At 37.3% G+C, this 9,559-nt stretch overlaps 1 non-coding gene across 1 annotated transcript; it reads right to left on the bottom strand.

The window, feature by feature from the left end:
• Positions 1-5,957: 5,957 nt before the first annotated feature.
• LOC145633394 (small nucleolar RNA R71) lies at positions 5,958-6,064 on the bottom strand. The gene has a single exon (XR_014112722.1). It is a non-coding gene; the product is annotated as a small nucleolar RNA R71 (small nucleolar RNA).
• Between the last annotated feature and the right edge of the window lie 3,495 nt (positions 6,065-9,559).

Below are 9,559 nucleotides of genomic sequence, written 5' to 3'. Positions count from 1 at the left end.
GCTTGAGGGAGGTTGATTGCGGTGGCTGGGTTGCGTTGGTGTTGGGGATTGCGTGGCTGCTGCGGGGTTGCAGTTGGTGGTCAGATGGTTGGTTTGAGTAGTTGCGGGTCAGGTGTGAAATTGGTGGTGTATCGGTTGATGTGGCTGCGCATTTGGTTGAGCAGGGGATGGTTTGTGTTGTGGTGGTGATGCGGGGTGAAGTAGGGGATGTGCGGTGCTAGGTGGCTGGGAGTGAGGCAGGGGCAGCGAAATGCTTGTGTCGTTGTTGGTGTTGGTTGAGCAGGTGTGTGTGGTGGCAGGTGAGCTGTTGTGACTAGTGGTTTGCGTGGTCAGGTGGTGTTGCTGTTGGTGGAGCAGGGGATGTTGCTGTGTTTTGGTGTGGTGTAGGATAATGAAGGGGATGGGGTGAAGGATAGGAGGCAGCAGCTTGGGTTGGCTCAAGTTTTGCGCCTCGAACCTTGGACCTCCGAACACGAACATGACCTTGAAACCCGGGACACCTACAACCAAAAACACGAGGGTATTACTAAGAGATAAAATAAAATAAAATAAAATAAAGTAAAATAAAGTAAAATAAAATAAGATAAATAACACTAAACTAATAAAAATTAAATAAAACTATACAAGTAAAGAAAGTGAAATAAAATAGACTCAAAACTAATTAAAATAAATAAAAGTAAATTAGAATACTTTCAAGGGAAAAATAAAGAACGAAATATAACAAATCAAAAGCAAATAAAATACGAAAATAAACTAAAAACTACGAAAAGAATTAAAACACGACAAAATTACCAAAATAAACTAGAAACTTTATTAAAGATAAAGAAAGGAAAATAAGATAAAATAAACACGAAAATGACTCTAAAACTACTCCCTAAGAGTGACATAAATGTCACTCATCAAAAAGTCTAAGAGAAGCGGTCTTGTTCATGAAACACTAAATCGTACTCATACAAAGATCCTAACAAATCCTAATTAGAAACTAAGTAAATCGCTGAAAATGGCTTATCAGAAGCACGCGCCCGATTGGGCTAAATGCCGCCCGATCAAGCCCGCCTTTTTCTTCGCCTTCTGATTCTAGGAAGCCGCCCCATTGAGCTCAAGGTTCCCAATCGGGTCCGGCTTTGCTTGGACTTTGAATGGGCTTCACTTCTTAGCCCACTCTGGATTTCCACTTTTGGGCTTGAATACTCGGTGTCCAATGCTCGGTATTTCATAAGTTGAGCCCTTAATCACCGGCTCGATGACTCTGGCCGGCCTTGGGCTGTGAAAAGTGGTTGTGCTCCTCCAATGCTCGTAGTCACTCCATAAAATCCCGGAAAAATGCTCCAAAAGTGCAATTCCCTACAAAACTCAACCAAAACTACAAAAACACTTGAAAACACCAATTAGTAATAAAAGTGGCTAAAGAGCCAAAAGCACTACCAATTATGACCAAGGGACGGGGGTAAAATACTATATAAAATAGACATATCAACAACTGCAATGTGAGTAGTTAAATTATTTAATTACTTATTATTATTTTTTTATTTTGCTATTATCATGATGGGATTGATTTGTTCTAATTAATATTATAACGTTGCTTCCAATATTTTTGTCGTACTATTTTATTTATTATTCATCACCCTTTTGTAAGTTTAATCAAGAATATGTAATTGAAAATCATGCCTAATAAGATAATTTGGATAAATAGTTTAGGTACCTTTAATCTTATTTTTAATTCAAGTTATCACAATAATTAGAAATATGTGTGAATTAATATGTGTGCATATTATAAATAGTTTAGGTACCTTAAATCTTATTTTTAATTCAAGTTATCACAATAATTAGAATTATGTTTGCATTAATATTCAACCAACTTCGATTAATTAGTTTGGAGCAAATTAAATATTTGTTTGTATGTCTTTTAGATCGCAGGAAATACTTTTCGCAATAAAAATCGAGTAGAGGCCAATATGGTGAAGTGACTTCCATGACTCACTTCGTATCATCAACTCCGATCCTTCTTTCGCGTGGTTCCTAACCATGTAGGAGTTAGTAATCTCATGGATGAATGGGTTGTATCTTTCATGGGTTAGTTGTTATAGCCTTTTGTTGTCCTTAATCGTGGTTACCTTAAATGATCTATGAACGGTTTACAAGTTCCTTAAAAAGTTGTTGGCGGTTCCATACTTTATTTTTCCTTAATTGTATATGACAAATCCTACTTTATATGATTGTAAACCATATTCACAACATGCTTAAGTAGGCGCACTTCGATCGATCTTACAACTTCCCATATAAGGTTTCGAACTGTTACCCATTTATGTATTTCTACTAGATATTTGCCTCTTGCTGATGGATCCAAGAAGGCTAAGCTACAAGCTTAACCATTCCCTCTTTATTCAAGTTTATACCACTTTCTTCTTTGACCAGTCACACAGATCATATGTTATGAGAACCATATGTAGGAGTCAACTTTAGTCTCGCATTATAAAACAATACATTTGAGAAACATGAATAAAATCAGCTGATCGATTAACAACTAATTTATTTAAATTTACTAGTAGCAATCCTAAATTTAAATTAAAAGAAAATGTCTAATCACTACCTCTCCGACTCTAAAACCATCTAAAACATCTAAAGTTGTAAAGAAATGAAACTCAATCCCATAATATTTAAAAAAAAATATATATTAAATTTTAGCATAAATTTCTACTCTTTAATAAGGATGCATCCATTTACTTTAAGACAATACTACCTCCGTATTTTTTTAGTTGACACGTATTCCTTTTTAGAAACTTTTTTTTAGTTGATACGCTTCCTTTTGTGTTAAGTTTTTTATCTTGTATTTACAAGCTACCTGATAAGTGACTTTTATGTCACTTTTAGGGTGTTTATTGAGTCGTATTCCGGCTTATTTTTCAATAATTTCACCCTTTTTATCCTTTATTTCTATTATTTTATTATTCTTGTCTTTTATTCTTTATTTTGAGTATTTTTGTAATTTTCTATAGTTTTTAGTTTATTTTCGTGTTTTATTTTATTTTTCTTTCTTTTAATGTTTGTAGTTTAAGTCGTTAGTTTATATTTTTAATAATTTCTCTTTTTTATCTCGTTTTCTTATTTATTTTAGTTTCGTGTTTTATTTTATTTTATTTTATTTCATTTAATTTTATTATTTCTTTAGCTTTAGCATCTTATTTTATTTTATTTTATTTTACTTTATTTATCTTATTTTATTTTACTTTATTTTACTTTATTTTATTTATTTTATTTTATTTTCCAATTCACCCTCGTGTTGTTTTTGGTTGTAGGCGTTCCGGGTTTCAAAGTCAAATTTGTGTTCGGAGGTCAAGGTTCGAGGCAAATGCTCTAGCTGCTGCCCTCTTGCTAGCAGCTTAACATACACCACACCCTTTCTAAACCTACACCACACAATCCCCTGCTCCCTGCCTTCTCAACACCACCACAGCACTACACCAGCCACCTCCCTCAACCTCCATCTCACACCCACCAGCCTTCACAACCCACTCAATTTCAGCCACCTCCAATCAACCTCCGCCAAAACCGCCAATCGCCTATCAATCAAACCACCAAATTAAACCACTCACCAATTAAACCAAACTCCCACGCATCTCCACCCCTCTCGCCAGCAATTACCACCTCAATTCAACCCCACAACAACACCAATTGCAATCACCACAATCACCTTCCCCCGCATCCACCGCAACCAACAACAACTGCAGCAACAACACGCATCTCACCCCAATTACCACCAACCCATTTACCACCATCAACAACCACTACGAGCAGCGATTTCGAACAGAGCAGCCACCAAATTACTCAACCCAGACCTCGCGGCCGCGCAGCCCTGTCAGAAAGCGCACGAGATTGAGTCCAAAATCAGAGTCGAGGCAGAAGCTATGCGCGACCTCTGTGCGACCTCTGTGCGGGCGCGCATTCGTGGGTCAATCACGAGCTTTTCACGTGATTTTTAATGAGAATTGAACGGCTTCGATTGATGCTTGATTGATGACGATGAGGATTGACGGTGGTGATTGAGTGATAATTGATGATGCGTGATGGTGATGCAGGTGATGCAAATCAGAGCAGCCAAGATCGAAAGAGAAAGAAATGGAAGCTGATTTGTTTTACTGTTTTGGGGATTTGTTGGGTTTTGTTTTTGTTTTCCTTTTTTCTTTTCATTTTCTTTTATTTTATTTTATTTTTAGTTTAGTTTTATTTTTGGTTTTTAAGTTTAGTTATTTTAATTATTTTAGTTTAGTTTTTATTTCTTTTTAGTTTTCTCTTTTACTTTATTTTATTTAGCCTTGTATTATAAATACTCCTTTGGGGGGTAATTAGAGGGGAGGTCATTATGCTATTTTCTTAGTTAGTTTAGGAGAGCTTCTCTCTCTTAGGGTTAGATTAGATAGTTTTTAGAGAGATAAAGTAGATTATTGCTCAATTTTCTTCCAAGTAATCAATTTTGGTCAAGTTTAATTTCCAATCAAGCAATTCCTTCAAGTTTTCATCTTTCATTAATCCTCTCTCTAGTAATCTCTAATCCTTTCCTTTAGCTTTATTTATTTGCTTTATTGTTGCTTATTTTTGTTAGTCTTTTTAGTTCATCTAGTTATTATTGTTTTCATTGTTTTTAATCATGTTTTGTTTTGTGTTTCTTGAATATATTTTTGGTTTTGCTATTATGTTTAACCTCCTTTCTCTAGGCTAATCTTTTAGCTAGGGGAAGGGGGTGGAAAATATGTGTTGAATGTTGGATGAATGATGATAGTGGATTGATTACATGCCTTAAATTGATGAAAGATATGATTTTTATTGACTTGAGACTATTGTAGCACTTTATTTGATTGCCTTCTAGTTTAAATGCATGAAAATGATTTGAACTAGATTTAGATCACCTCTATTTTAATGATTGCATGAGAATGAGTTGTTAAAAATGGAGTTCCATGTATTGTGCCCCTTTATTCCTTGGTTAGCTTGTGCTTAATGGGATGCATGAGAATGATCCTAATTAGCATAGACCTCTTTCATTGATTTGCCTAGACTATTGCATGAGAATGAATTGTTTAGGTAGGATCTTGTGTTCTTTGGCATGTTCTTCATGATAACTATGATTATTCCCCTTTTTTCTAATCATGTTTGACACCCCCGTATCCCTAGCGTTGTTCTTTCTTGATTTTATTCGTCTTTATCTTTGCTTATTCGTAGTTTTAGTGCTTTTTATCCAATATATCAACAAAAACATTTCCCCTCTTGACTCTTGCATTAGTGATATTGATGTTGGACGAGTGAGCTTCCTTAGTGGTTCGACCCTTTACTTGCCACTAACTAGTTTAGTGTAAGTTTAGGCATTATAAATTGTTAATTTGATTAGGGTTAGTAGAACCAACGACCTATCTAACCTCGATCAAATTTTGGCGCCGTTGCCGGGGAAGCGGCTTGTTTAGCATTTATTTTTGCTATTGTTATAGTCATTTTATTTGCTTTCTTTTTATTATTTTGCCTTTTTTTTTTAATCCTACTTGTCATTGCTAATCGTGTGCTTAGCTTTGTTGTATTCAAAGAGAGATATGGCAAGACAAGAGGATGACCTTCTTTTTAGGGAGTTTGGAAATCCGGAAGTCTATGAGCTCACGAGTGGTATACTTCTCCCAACCACAGAGTCTAATTTCACAATCCATCCACAATATGCTAGGATGGTACAAGTTGAGCAATTTTCCGGAAGTGCAAGTGAAGACCCCATTGAGCATTTGGACCGATTCCTTGAGTTGTGTGCAATGATGCAAACAAATGAAGTGAGCCAAGATTACATTCGTATGCATCTCTTTCGGCAATCTCTCACCGGAAGAGCAAAGAAATGGCTCAAGCTTTTGAAGCCCAACTCTCTCACCACATGGAAAGATGTTGCGAAGGCCTTTCTCAAGAGGTTCATTTCCGATGAGCAAACCGCAAAAATGAGGAGGAAGATAGTTTCTTTTGAGCAAGAACCGGATGAAACTCTTGGGGAAGCATGGGAAAGGTTTAAGGATATGATTAGAGCATGTCCTAACCATGGATTCAACCATAATTTGCTCATGAGATTCTTTTATGATGGCTTAGAGCCAATTTCAAGAACCAATCTAGATGCGGGTGCCGGTGGCCAATTGATTAAGATCCCTCAAAGCCAAGTTGAAGCTATAATTGAAGAGGTGGCTACTAGCTATTCTTGGGGAGGTCAAAGAAGGTCCCAAGGAAAGCAAGGTGATCTTTATGAGTTGGAGAAAGTCGGTCAACTTAAGCACATAGTTGAACTCTTGAATGAAGGTCTTTCCAAGTTGAACTCAAGTGTTGGTTTGGGTTCAAAACTGTCACAAATCATTGATTTCTCATGTGCTTGTTGTGGTGGGACGGATCATGATGCATCGTATTGTAGAGAGTTCAATCCCAAGCAAGGTGAGGCTTTGACTTTGAGGGAAGGAGAGTTTGTAACCCAAGCTCATTCTCAACAACTTCAACAACCTCCAAAACAAGAAAACTCCTACCTCCAAGATGAACCTCTTTTCAATCCTCTAACCGAAAATTTTTCTTACCCTTCCATCCAAATGGGGAACTTTCAAGGTCAACATCATGACCAAAATCCTCAAGCGTATGAAGAACAATCCCCACTCGACCACACACAAACCCAAATTCTTCAACAACGTCAAATTCTCACTCAACAATTCCAAGAGATCAAATCTCACAATGAAGTTGTTGACTCCCAACTAGCCAACATTTCTTCTCTCCATTTAACCACAAAACTCCCCTTACAATCATCTACTAACCCTTCATATGCTTATCATCTCGAAACTTGCAAGGAGGATGAAAGTAAGGAAGACAAGGTTGTGGAGGATGTGGTTGAGAAGAAGGTTCAAGAACAAAATGAGGAGCCATTAGATTTTAGTGAACCAAACAAGTTTGAAGGCCCGGTTCCCTTCCCTTGTAGGCTAGTTGAGAATGTTGTTTTGAAGAGCCCTATGGCGGTGAGCATATGTAGAGTTGATGTGGTCGATGGTGTGATGGATAATGAGAGCTTACCTCCATGTGATGGTAAGGTGACAATGAGGTACGATAACTTTCTTGAAGTTCCTACTTGGTTTGAAGGCTCTCTTGAGGAAGGTGAGGTTTCCCTTCCTAATATCGAGGATTCCAAGCTTCATCGCCCTTTTAGAAGAAACGACAAGAAGAAGAGAAAAAGAAAAGATGAGCCACCATTGGCTCTTGATTTATTCCCTCCTTTCCCTTGTGGTGATTTGAGACCTCAAGGAATGCTAGTTCTCAATCTTGGGGGAATCTATGATTCAATCCTCAAGTTGATGAGGGTGATGTTTTTTATTCCACCTTGAAGGAGGTGAAGGGTCAAGCTAGAGACCATAAACAAGCGCTTCCCGGGAGGCAACCCGGAGGATTTCTACCCCTTTTTCTCCCCCTCCTTTCTTTTTCTTTTTGTTTTCTTTCTTTGTTTTCTTTTAATGTTTTCTTTTATGTCTTGTCTTGCCTTGTAGGTTGCATTTTGGAAGATTGGAGCGGAGTGACATTTGATGAACTAGATTTTATGCTCAATTATTCTTTTAAGCCAACCTCTCGGTGAGACCTTTCTTGTTTTCACTCTTTTAATTTTTCTTTGAGTGCTTAGTTTAAGGTTAGTTTAGGAAGAAGTTGAATGGTTAGAGGTTGTTTGCATTGGTTCTAAGGAACCTGGGATCGTTGATGTTGTTATCAACGGTCATTTGTATGACGATTGGGATTTACTTGAATTACATGCCTCATTTGTGAACCTTTTTATTTCTTCCTCTTGTTTTTGTGTTGTTTTTCCCTTTTATGTGACAAACATGGCTATGACGAGTTGAAATTATTTTGATTTGGAATTGCTCATTCATTTGGATTTGTGTGCCTTTCATGATGATGTGTCTTTGAATGCTTATCTTCCTAGTTGATGAGGGTTTGCACGGTTTGAGAATGCTTTGGGTTGAGTTAGACACATTGTAAGCTAAGGTAGCCCGGTTTAGAACTTTTGAGGACGTTTGAACCCCTAGTTCACGGGAAAGTGGTAAGATGGTGTTGCTCTCTATGGTGAATAGGATTCCCTTGGTTGGTATTTGCTTATTTCTTATCCCGTGTGAGTGTCATTTGTTCTAGCCTTCATCATTCTTGTGAGTGGCATTTAGGATCCTTAACTATGCATAACTAAATCCTTGTGTTGTTCTCTAGCTCCCAAGATCGTGACCAAGCAACTCTAGGGGAGGAAAAGGGCACCATTTTTCTCTTTTTTCTTTATCTTCTTTTTGTTTTGTTACTTATTTTGTTCTTATTTTGCATTTGCTCCTCTTGCCAACCCTTTGAGCCTATTCCCTTTCTTGATTATGAGCCACATTACAAACCTTATGACCTTTCGTTTCCCTAACCCTTAGTTTGTGAAGCATTTCGGTTTAAGAGTTTGTTTTGTGTTGTAATAAATTGAGAAAGTATTATGCTTTTTGTACCAAGCAAGAAAAGTAAATTGTATATATTGTGTGAAATAAAGCAAATGTTAAGAAAAAGCCGTCTAAAGTTAAAAAAGGCAAGGACAACAAATAAAATAAAAAAAAAAATTTAAATTAGTTTGGTTTCGTTTTCTTCCCTAGTTTAAGCATTGAGGACAATGCTTTGTTCAAGCTTGGGGGGGAGCGTTAATTCGTTTTTGTTTTTATTGAGTGTCGGTGTCGAATAAGCTTGGGGGAGATGGCATTATTGGTATTTTTGTTTGATGTTTGGTGATTTCTTGAGTTTGTTTTTGAGGTTTGATCACCCTTTTGCTTCACTTAGGAAATATCACCAAAATTTTCAAATTTTTGCCCCGCCTTGACCCTTAGCCTTACGTTACAACCCTAGTAAAGACCCTTTGACTTTAGAGGGGTGAGGTCAATGACCGGTGGAGGGAGATAGATTTCAACCCTATGGAGAGAATATGCATAGTTGAGATGTCGGGATGACCTTATGATTCCACATAAAAATTTCTTTTTCCGGTTCCCTCGAGGAATCATGAGGAGCTAACTAAGGGATGATTTGAAGCTAGTGGAGAGAACGTGGACCGTCTTGGATGGGGCTAGGGCGGAGAGTGAAATCATTAGTTCTCTATGCTTAGCTTAGGTTTGTCTCTTTCAACCATGAGCATCTCGGAACGTGTATTCCCTCATTTAATTAAGAAAGGTGAGCATTCTTTGGTGCATGTCTCTATGTTTTGAGTCCGAATGGAGCATTTTCTATCTAAAAGCTTGTTTGGTTTTCTTAAGCCTTGTCATGTCATGTTGGTCGTGGTTGTGCTTGCTTTTTGTTTTTGCTTTTCTTTTTCTTTTTGTTTTGCCTTGGTTTTGTTTAGAGTTGTGGGTTAAACTCTTAGGACGCCCTCACGAGAGCACACTCGTCCTCTAGGGCGATCTAGGGGTTTAAAGGGCTTGTCATTAGTTGCTAAAAGTGACCGTGATTCCTACGAAAGTGAGTTAGTGTACATTCTTGTCTCCTTTAGTGTCTTAGTTTTGCTTGAATAAATCATTCTCCT

This window comes from Chenopodium album, chromosome 5 (genome assembly GCF_948465745.1).
Source record: "Chenopodium album chromosome 5, dcCheAlbu1.1, whole genome shotgun sequence".
In the NCBI taxonomy this organism is placed as follows: Eukaryota; Viridiplantae; Streptophyta; class Magnoliopsida; order Caryophyllales; family Amaranthaceae; genus Chenopodium; species Chenopodium album.
This window is presented reverse-complemented; position numbering and strand designations above follow the sequence as displayed.